This window comes from Lycium barbarum, chromosome 5, assembly GCF_019175385.1.
Source record: "Lycium barbarum isolate Lr01 chromosome 5, ASM1917538v2, whole genome shotgun sequence".
Taxonomy (NCBI): Eukaryota; Viridiplantae; Streptophyta; class Magnoliopsida; order Solanales; family Solanaceae; genus Lycium; species Lycium barbarum.
Window position 1 is genome coordinate 143386322 of NC_083341.1, and position 10252 is coordinate 143396573.

The following is a 10252-nucleotide window of genomic DNA, read 5'->3' on the forward strand; positions in this document are numbered from 1 at the left end:
TTATTTTACCCTCAAATAATTTTTTTACCCACTAAAATAACTCAACAACTTTTTTTCCAGCAAAAATAATACGAAATTATTTTTATTTTTTTTCCTAGAAAAAGTATCCGTATTATTTTTGCTGGAAAAAAAAATCGGGTTGAGTTGAGTTATTTTAGTGGGTAAAAAATTATTTGAGGGTAAAATAATTTTGAAGGGTTGGGATGATGCCACGTGGCAGCAGTTAGTCATAAGGGTATAATTGACCCCATAATATAACGGTAAGGGTATAATTGACCCTAAAGTATAACGAAGGGTATAAATAAACTATTTTTTAAAGTTCAGGGGTAATTTTGACCCTTTTCCGTAAAATAAATATTGGATGAATGGATAAGTGGTGAGGTGGAAAACTTATTGATGAGTAGGTATTAGTACAATTTGCTGACTTTTCATATTTGAAAACAACGTGTACAGCAAATGATTACTACTTCGGAATTTTATATTCCTCAAGAGCTTGACAGCCAAAACTAATCAACACACTAATTTGAAACACCATATTCAGCTGCATACGTATTCATCCAATTTTCACGTCTCATTTTCTTCATCAACACAGCTCAAGCATAAAGCTCACCACCCCTCTATAGTTGATACAACATATCCACTCCATCTCCACCCAGTAGCCATCGTAAATCCCTTCTCCAAACAGCCATAAAACTAGACCCATTAGAATCACATCAGCTTAAAAAACAAACCTAAAGCAGCAACTGAAAAAGAACCATACGAAACCAGCTCCAAAACCACTTGTTAACCACCACATTAAAATTCCATAAAGCCGCCCGAGATGGATTTGAGCTGAGAATCCTTGGGTCGAGTTTCTTCTGTTCGGATTTCGTTACTCCGGTTGAGGTCGAGTTCCGCTTGAGGTTTTCCGTCGAGCTCTGGTTATTCAAACTTAACTGATTCAAATTTGTTGAAAAGCTCTTTAAGGTCCATTTTTCACTTTGCTCTTTAAATTTTATGGCATGATTTTTGTGAATGTATGACTTGAGTAAAAATATGATCTTGATGAGTTTGTCATTGATTTTCAGTTGGTTATATACAAATATGTATCTTTCTTTCTCTAGTTGCTACGTTTATTTTGTTACTTAGGTTTCTTGCTAACTGGGCTTGTTAATTAATAATGTTAAAGTTCTCTAATAAAGTTCATGTTTTCTTAATAATTAGAACTTGAAGATGCAAGCACGTTGATACGTATCGAGGAATTTTAGCTTACTGTTTTCTTAACTTAAGTTTTCTATTTGTGTTTCATTCCCCTATTTGACTTAATGAGTATTTTAATGGATTAAATAAGTGTACAAATGCTAGCATCATATTAGTGTGAATGGTTTATTACCTGATTTGTTATACTGTAATGGATGTTTGTTTTACTATTTGTTATTGGATAATGCATGAGGACGACGAAAAATGGGCCATGTGGTCTTGGCATTGAGAAGAGATTAGTTTAGTCATTATTTCTTTAGTTAATTAAATGGATCAGAAATAGTGGTATATAACGTTTTCTTCTTTTGGGCCGAAATTGATTTATGGCCTAGCTAATTATAAATTGTGAGATGAGAACTACCGGATTAATGGCAGGAAATCGTATAACTTGTTGTTGTTGTCATTGATTATGTGTTAAGAGTGAAGAAATCTTGATATTTAAAGTTGTAGTTGTTTATATGAAATTGTTGAGATATGAATTGGATTTTGTGGAATTATGAGGATTGTTATGGTACTTATGTTCTTATGGATTAGATGTACATGAGGTTGTTGGTGTTGTTGTTGTGATTTGGAACTAATTTGGAGTTCGCATGGGGTGAATTATTTAGAGGAGATGCCGCCCGAATTATATGATCCTTAGATAATGGGTGAAATTTATTTTCAATAAAATTCCAAATTTGCCCTCGTGGGCCCAAGGCCATTCTTTTTAGTGCGTTTTTGGGTTTCGAATATAGGTATAGCAATATGGGCGCTCTTAGATTCGTATTCTAACGTAGATTATATATTTGATAGACTCTGTCTGTTCGGAAGCACTTCAGAAGGAAAAAGCTTTGGCGTGAAAGTTCGTGACACCTGTTCGACATTGAGGTAGGTTACGGTTTACTTTATGTCTAGACTCCGGTTAGCAAAACGTATGTAGATAGTAGTGATTGACGGGGAAAGCATGATAGGTCTTCAGGCATGGTGTGGAGGTAAATTCCATCTAGGTTGATATTGTCAGCTGTTACGTGGGCTTGTCGCCGTTATTGTGATACTGTTATGTGGGCTCGTCGCCATTGCGATAGTGTTAGGTGATCTTGTCACTGTATTGTGATTTCATGTACTTGATATAATTTCCTCTCTCTTGTTATCTCACTGGTCATATGGAAGAGGAAGGTTATTACTGAGAAATTGAATATTGAATTGCATTTCCTAGTATGAATCTATGGAACCTATGACTGCGGTGATTGTTGAGGTTGATTTCATGCGAGGAATGCATCCCATATTCTATGTGCTATTTGATGTAATTATCACCTAGTTGTATCATTATCACATACTAGCTCACTCACCTTATGAAAGGGAAGGGTAATATTGATTATTGAGCCATGGACAATAATATGTCTTGTACTTGTTTATTGCATATTGGTGATATAGTTGAGACTTCATGCATGACATGCTTCCATATTACTTTTATGTTGTCCTAATGGTGAGGAGAGTGATTGAGAGACTCCGAGGTCTTTGCGGGAGATTGAGAGTGACAGAGAGACTCCGAGGTCTTTGCCGGAGATTGAGAGTGACAGAGAGACTCCGAGGTCTTTGCTGGAGATTGAGAGTAATTGATAGCCTCCGAGGTTTTTGCCGGAGAGCACGAGTGGTACATGGACTTCGCGGGTCCCCCATGGGTCATGACTATGAGGTATTGCCATAGCATGTGTGTACGAGAATGGAGCGTGAGAGGTGACTACTGCATTGCATAACATTTACATAGCACGACATTGCATTGCATAGCACTCCATTTGAATTGCTATTCATGTCATTGCATGGCACATTCTATGATTGATTCTTGAATTGTGAATTATTGAGTTGTTGTTTGTAAGTATTTATTTTAGAGGCTTGATGGACTCGAGGTTTATAGATTTCTCCTTAGGCTTATAACCTGAGACATTGAAATCCCTTGTGACTATCGTTACTGCAAGACTTTCATGTGTGCTAGAGTTGTGACTGTGTTTGATTACTTACCTGCTTACCTGTTAGTTGCTTCTTGTTTATATGCGTGAACTAACCATTTTCGGCCTATGATACCTACGAGCCTTGTGTTGTGCTCATACTACTCTTGCTACACTCCTTGTGGAGTGTAGAGTTATTTTCAGGTGATGTTCGGAGTCTCACGACCGTTTCGAGGCATTCGTCAAAGGCGGTTTGGGTGAGCTATTTGAGATCTTGCAACCCAGAGTCTCTCCTTAGATTTCTGTTGTTCTCTATCCTTAAACAGAAATCGTATCCAGTTTGAGTCTGTTATCTACTTCAAATTGTAAACTTCTTAGAAGCTCTTGTATGAGTCTAGACCAGGTTTTGGGGATTTCTTATAATAAAAGTATTTATTCCGCATGTTGTATCAAATTAAGGTAGTTACCTGAAGGGTTCGCCCACCAGGGAGGGTTAGTGTGGGTGCCCGCATGATCCAATATTTGGGTCGTGACAGTTATGCATTACAGCATGATTCTCAATTCCTTGATATAAGTTGATGAATGTTGAACACCTCTATCTTTGCCTGAGGTACAACCTTATGTATACGTATACTTGGCCGAAGCCATTGCCTGACGCACTTACTTGGCCAAGGCCACTGATTTGTGCACTTGTATTGGGCCGAGGCCCCACATATGATTAATTCAGTTAAAAAGGTGAATTCATATTCAGAATAGGGAGTACCTATTACTTTACTTCTTTTGTTCAGTTCTGTTATCAGTTTCAGTTTCAGATTATATATACATGTTTCTTGATTTGGGCTGCCTTTTCCCGAGCACCCCACTTATAGTTCTTTCTTTCAGTTGCTTTACATACCAGTGCAATTCAAATATACTGACTTCCCTTTTGCATGGGCCTGCATCTCGCAATGCAGCTAACGATTTACAGGATGACGCATCTGCTCGTTAGGATCTCCAGTATCAGCTGATTGGTGAGCTCCTCTTTAAGGGCCTTATCATTTATTTACAGTTTTTATAGCAGTTATAGACAGTCAGGTATGCCGGGGGCCTTGTCCTGGCAACAGTTGATTTACAGTACTTCAGTAGAGGCTTCATAGACTATATATCAGCTAGGCAGAAACACATGCTTTTATGTTAGCCTTGTTGGCTACAATATTTATCTTTAAGACTTAGTTAAGTATTCCGCACTTTCAATTATTTATTCATTCATACTTTCAGTATATCAGCATGTGTTAGCTTATTTTTCGCATTCAGTATGTTATGATACTACATGTTGATTCAGTCAGCCAGTTAGTTCGCTCGGTCACATGTAGTCAGGCACCGGGTGCCGTGTATGTCCAGGCCCAGGTTTCGAGGCGTGACAACGATATTCGAAACGACAATCATGAACGAATTATGAAACTATGTCGTTTAGAGAATAGAAGTCTGAGCTTTTCATGAAACTAAGGCTTAACTCTATTTCTGAGGCAATTCATAATAATCGTAAAAGAACGAGGCATGGGGAGAATCATTAACTTTCCACATGTAGGGAGTTAGCCTTACATACCTCAATCGCTCCTAAACTCAAAGAAATATCCAATCTTTGGAGGAGAAACCCTAAAACCTTCACTTGAACATTTGAGAAGGGTTTTCTTGAAAATCTTAGGTTGGTAACATAGGATTTTACTTAGAATTCATGTATAATCATTAAAATTCACTTAGGAATACACTGGAGGGACTTACCTTGACGTATGAGGATGACGTGAAGAGAGAATGGTCGTTCTAGGGCTTGGGGATGTGAAGAATGGAGTGAAAAAGTAAAAAATTAAAGTTTTAAAGTTGTTGTCGGCCCTGTTTTACGCCCACTCGAGGCCCATTTTATGGCCCATAAAGTCTAGCACAAATCAAAAACAGAGTGTATGATTTTTGGGCAAAATATACAGCCAGATTTACGGCCCGTAGATTCGGCCGTAAGTTAGCCGAACGCTGTTTAGTAAAACGTGCATAACTTTTTGTACAAATGTTCATTTGGGCTCCACCATATAAGGATGGAAAGGTATTTCAAAGATCTACAATTTTCATGTTCAAGTTTTTAAAAATTCCTTATAGATTTCTTCTAATACTCACTTTAAGTGAGACCTGGTACAAACTCACTTGAAAACATGCTCCATAGAGTAGCTTCCGACTTTACTTTGCCCAAGGAATCTTCTTATACCTTTTATAGGTTACAAAACACTTCCCACACTTCCCCTCTTGGTTCCATTGTATCCCCATCTTACAGGTCAACCTTAGCCTGAAGGCACGAGGTGTTACAATCAGTTTGTATTTGACTAATTCATTTTAAAAGTATTTTGATAAGCAAATTATGTCTAGATAATCCTTTTTAAAAAGTGTTTTAATTATGAAAAAAGACAAGTGTCAATGAACATTTACGAAAAATATTATTTTATAGAGAGAAACTATTTTAAATATTTATTATGATAGACTTAATTTAAGTTTTTATTTTTATTTAATTAAAATTAAAAAAATTGAATCAGTAATACATAGATAAATCAAAACAAATATTATAGATTGGTATAATATAACGTACTGGTTTAAATATACTAAAAAAATCAATACAAATAACATTTAATAAAATGATGTTGTCATTTTTTTAAGTACAAAAAGAGTTATAAGACTGCTTGAAGATCAAAAGAAAAATAAACGTCATTTTTTTGGATAAGAAATGAATTATAAACAATAAAAAAATTTAAATTATATAAAATAACAACTTGATAATTATAACAAGAGTATGAAGTAACTGTAATTTTCTTTTAAACATTTAAATTATATGATTGAGATTTCATTGAGAATCAAAACGAATTGTTGTAAATATGTATAATTAGAAATTAATGAATTAACAAGGGAGATACTTGGTAAATATGTATTTATGGTAGGGATATATTTGTTTTGAAAAAGATAATTTTCTGCTTCTGCTTTTCTCAAGGAGCAGAAACTTTTAGCTTCTCCCCAATTGCAGAAAAATTGCTTCTGCTTCTACCTAAAATCAGTTTTACTAATTGCCCAAACACCTTAAATTCCCAAAAAGTGCTTTTTGCCTCAAAGTTGTTTGGCAAAAAATCCATATATGCCATAGACCTTCTTGCGATCCTCTTCAAGATCGAAATCAATGAAAACATACTTAAGATTGTATGCGCTGAATTTGAAAGAGCCTTCTAGGGGGATTGCTTTCCTGAATTCCGTTTTGATTTTGTTAATTGAGGGTCTTGTTCTTGGAAATTTGCCAACAATGGTGAGGCGGCAAGTATCCATTCTTTGTTCGTGAAACTTACTATTAGTTTTCCATCCACAGGCTAATAAGGTATATATCAGATGGAAACCTTTTTCTTTGATTGTTGACACCCAATTTTGTCCCGCCTCTCCTCCAAAATATCTATTTACGCTTCTAATATTTTTGGCAACTTCAAAAAAAAAAATATATATATATATATATATATTCTACTCCTTTTATTTAGAATTAGAAGCCCATTGTCCCCTAAAATAGTACCCTACCCGTTAATAATCAGCCCAATATCATTAGTCTATATTTTAATTTCATCAGCCCTCATCTACCCCAGCCTATATTTTTCAGCCCACTACATCCAATACCCGACCCGACCCGGACGGCCCAATCTCTTCTTCTAAACCTAAATCCCTCCCCCCACTTTTTCTTTTCTTTGTTTCCCTCATTCCTTCATCAGCCGCACCCCCCCTAGCTCTCTTGTCCCCCCATGCTCTGTTCCCCACTTTCCCCTGTCCCCCGCTCCTCCTTCTCTCTTCCTTCAAACAAAGCGAAAATCTATAAAGAGGGGGAAGTTGAATCGTTGAAAAAAGGAGATCTTGAACCCGAAATCCCCTGAAAAGAACAAGTGGAGTTGGCCGAGATCCCCCTAAGAAAATATTATTCTTAGCTGCTTCGAATCTATGAAAAATAGGAGTTATTTCAGTCTTTTTTTTTTAATACCCGAAAGCACAAACTTTTTATCGCCTCAAATTCCCCAGAAAAGAACTGGGTTCATCAATTTTCGTTTTTTTATCTTGAAGTTCAGTCGAAATATTAAATCGTTTTTTTTTTACTACTATTCTGGGTCTGAGTGGATTCAAGCTCAGATCTCGTAGCAGTCGAGTATAGGTCCGAGACCCGACGCCTCAGTTCACTGCACACAAAAAAGGTAAATCTTGATACGTCTCTTACTTTCAATCTTTAGTTTTTGCTCTAGTTAGCTAACTATGTAGTTTCCCTGTCGTCGTGTTGTTTGTGGATGTTTGGATGCTGTTAGGATAGGATGTTGATTACTAAAATGAATTTGAAAGATGTACATCGTAGTTTTGGATGCTTAGACTGAATTCTCAGGAGTTAGAACCTATTCAAAGCTGAATATACATAGGATATACGGTGGGTATCAAGGTAAAGGGGGAGGTATGCATTCAATATACATCTGATATACACATCATGGTGTATATACCTTAGGTATATTGTGTATATAATTAAAACAGGTCGGCACTGTCCCTCTTTCACTCTGTTTATTCAAGTAATATACTCTGACATGAACGAAATCTGCTTGGGTTAGATACGATGAAATGATTACATGATATGTCAATGTTGTTCGCTGATTCGTTTTGGTCTCTAATTTGACATAGTCATGTTTTTTTGGTCCTGTTTAGATTAGCTTATTCATTTGCTGGTTATCACTTATGGTGATTTTGGTGTTTAAAGTCAGCGTATTCTTCAATCAAACTCATGTTGACTCAATTCCTGAAATTTGATGTCTATGTGACTATTGCTTTGTGGTTTATCCATCTATTTAACTTATGCCTAAGTGATGGTCGAGTGTTAGCTTAGTGATTAATTGGATTATGTTGGTATGCGTTAGTCACTAAGCATTTCTTAGTAATTTATGTATGTTCAGTATTAATCAGATATGGTCCAGCCGACTATATGTAAGTGTGACATTCATCATATTAAGTTGTTAGATTAGCTTGATAATTATGCATATGAGGGCTGTTTGGTTGGCTTAATATGATGCCTAGTGCAACTTTATTGACTTCTGGCAGATTAGTCTGTTAATAGGCCCTTTATATATTTGTTGGATATGTTTCTCTGTTTCTCTGATATTTTTCTCTGCTTGATTTATAATTTAGTCAGTTTATGAGTTTTAAGTCAAAATTTGATTAACATTAGCCCTTTTTTTATATAGCTTAGTTTAGAAATCATACATGCGCTGTTGTTATCTGGTTTGTATGCATTAGTTGGTTTAGCTTGGTTTAGTTACTGCTTCAACCTAACCTGAGCTAAGATACATTTACCTAATCACTGGCATTCCTATAAGCTCTGTTTAAAGTGAAAACTGTCCTAAGAGGTACTCATTAGAAGCTGTTTAGTCCACAGCCTGTTTGAACATGATCCATGCCTAGCTTGGTCAGTCTGCTGCAGTGTCTTCCCACTTTGAAATGTTCCCTCTATGTCTTACTGTATGGAAAAACTCCACTCAGCTCTGCATTAATGTTTTGAGTTGGCTGTCAACCTAATTTGCCTTTGCTTGTCCTCAGCAGCTGCATACTTCTCCCTTTTGCCTTGCCTACAACTGTTGTTTACTGTTTTTGCCCTTTCAAAGAAGTATGTGTTTGACTTTATTACTGTTTGTGTCACTAAGGTCTTTTTATGATGTGAATTTCACATGTATGTACTTGTGCGTTGTCTCCTTCTCATGCCCACATCTGCTTTTGGAATTGTTTCTGAACTCATCTGTTTTTGTACAGTGACTGACTCCATGACTTGTCTTGGCTATTTCCTTTCTGTTGAATGTGATAATTGACCCTGATGCATTCCTACTGTCACACTCAGTTTGTTGCTTGGATTGTGCTTTATCTAGAGTTGATTATTCTCCCTGTACTAGATATGTCATCGTGTATCATTGAATAAATTTTGCATAATCTCTTCCCTTCAAACATGCTGTAACTTGCCTGTTCTCTTTCATCTTGACTGCTGCATACCCATGCTACTCTATGCTACTGTTTCCTGCTAATTTTTCTGCATAACGCTCCTGCCCCCTTTGTGACTTGTTTTCTTATGTGTTTCTATTCCTCTCCTCCATCTTCTGTTTTTCTTTTCCTACTTGGGATTTTCATAATACATATGAGGAAGTTTTATAATTGCCTAAAAATTGTTCAATGACTGTTGTCCCCTATATTCACGATTGCAAAGAAGGCCTTGTGTTCTGCCTGTTGGCCTCTGTAAATAAATGAACTGAAGCATTGGTTTAGGAGACATCATGTATATATTAGGATATATACATGAGAGTATACCTGGTATATACATGAATCATTTACATTATACATGTTTAGTCTTATTTATTGGTTATGTGCTAATCCTTTTCTTTCCATTTTTTTTTTATGCATGAACATCGCTTACGAGTCCGAGGGGACTCGTCTTCTCCAGTATTCGGCGTTGGGCTAAAAGCCCAACGAAACTCTCCTCCTGTGTCAGCCCAGCCGCAGCATAGATAGAAAACAAAATCTGGGTTGAAGCCCAATAGCATGAACAGTTCGCAACATTCGGGTCTTAATAAATGGGTCAAAGCCCAATAGCAAAACAGACCGCAGCAGCAGTCCGAGAAAATGGGCCTAGCCCATTCACTCTTTACTCTCTTCCTTATTTTTATTGTTGTGTATTTTATTTGCCTTGTATGACTAACGTTTTATTTTGTCTTACTAGATTAGATGAACCGTAGTGAAGTTAGCGAAATTAATGGGTTTGATTTTAGTAAAATGGGTAGTTAGTTTAAGGAAGACTAAAATTAATTCCATAAGACTATATATTTTAAGTAAAGGGAATCATATTTTATTCTATCATATACATTTCAAAACGTCACTAATACGCAAATATAAACTCAAGTATATTTTATAAACGTTGTTTTCAAGATTCATCCAATTATACATATTTTAGCCGAATACAACCAAATAAAGTTAGAGGAAGAAAACTCGTTACCTTTTGCATTTTATTAAAAAGATAAGTCTAGATTTCTCTTAAA

General features: G+C 36.1%; 1 long non-coding RNA gene across 1 annotated transcript; it reads left to right on the forward strand.

The window, feature by feature from the left end:
• The first annotated feature begins 496 nt into the window (after positions 1 to 496).
• Positions 497 to 4392, forward strand: LOC132642090 (uncharacterized). Its single transcript, XR_009583051.1, has 4 exons — positions 497 to 966; positions 2032 to 2106; positions 3357 to 3421; positions 4118 to 4392. It is a non-coding gene; the product is annotated as an uncharacterized LOC132642090 (long non-coding RNA).
• The last annotated feature ends 5860 nt before the right edge of the window (positions 4393 to 10252 follow it).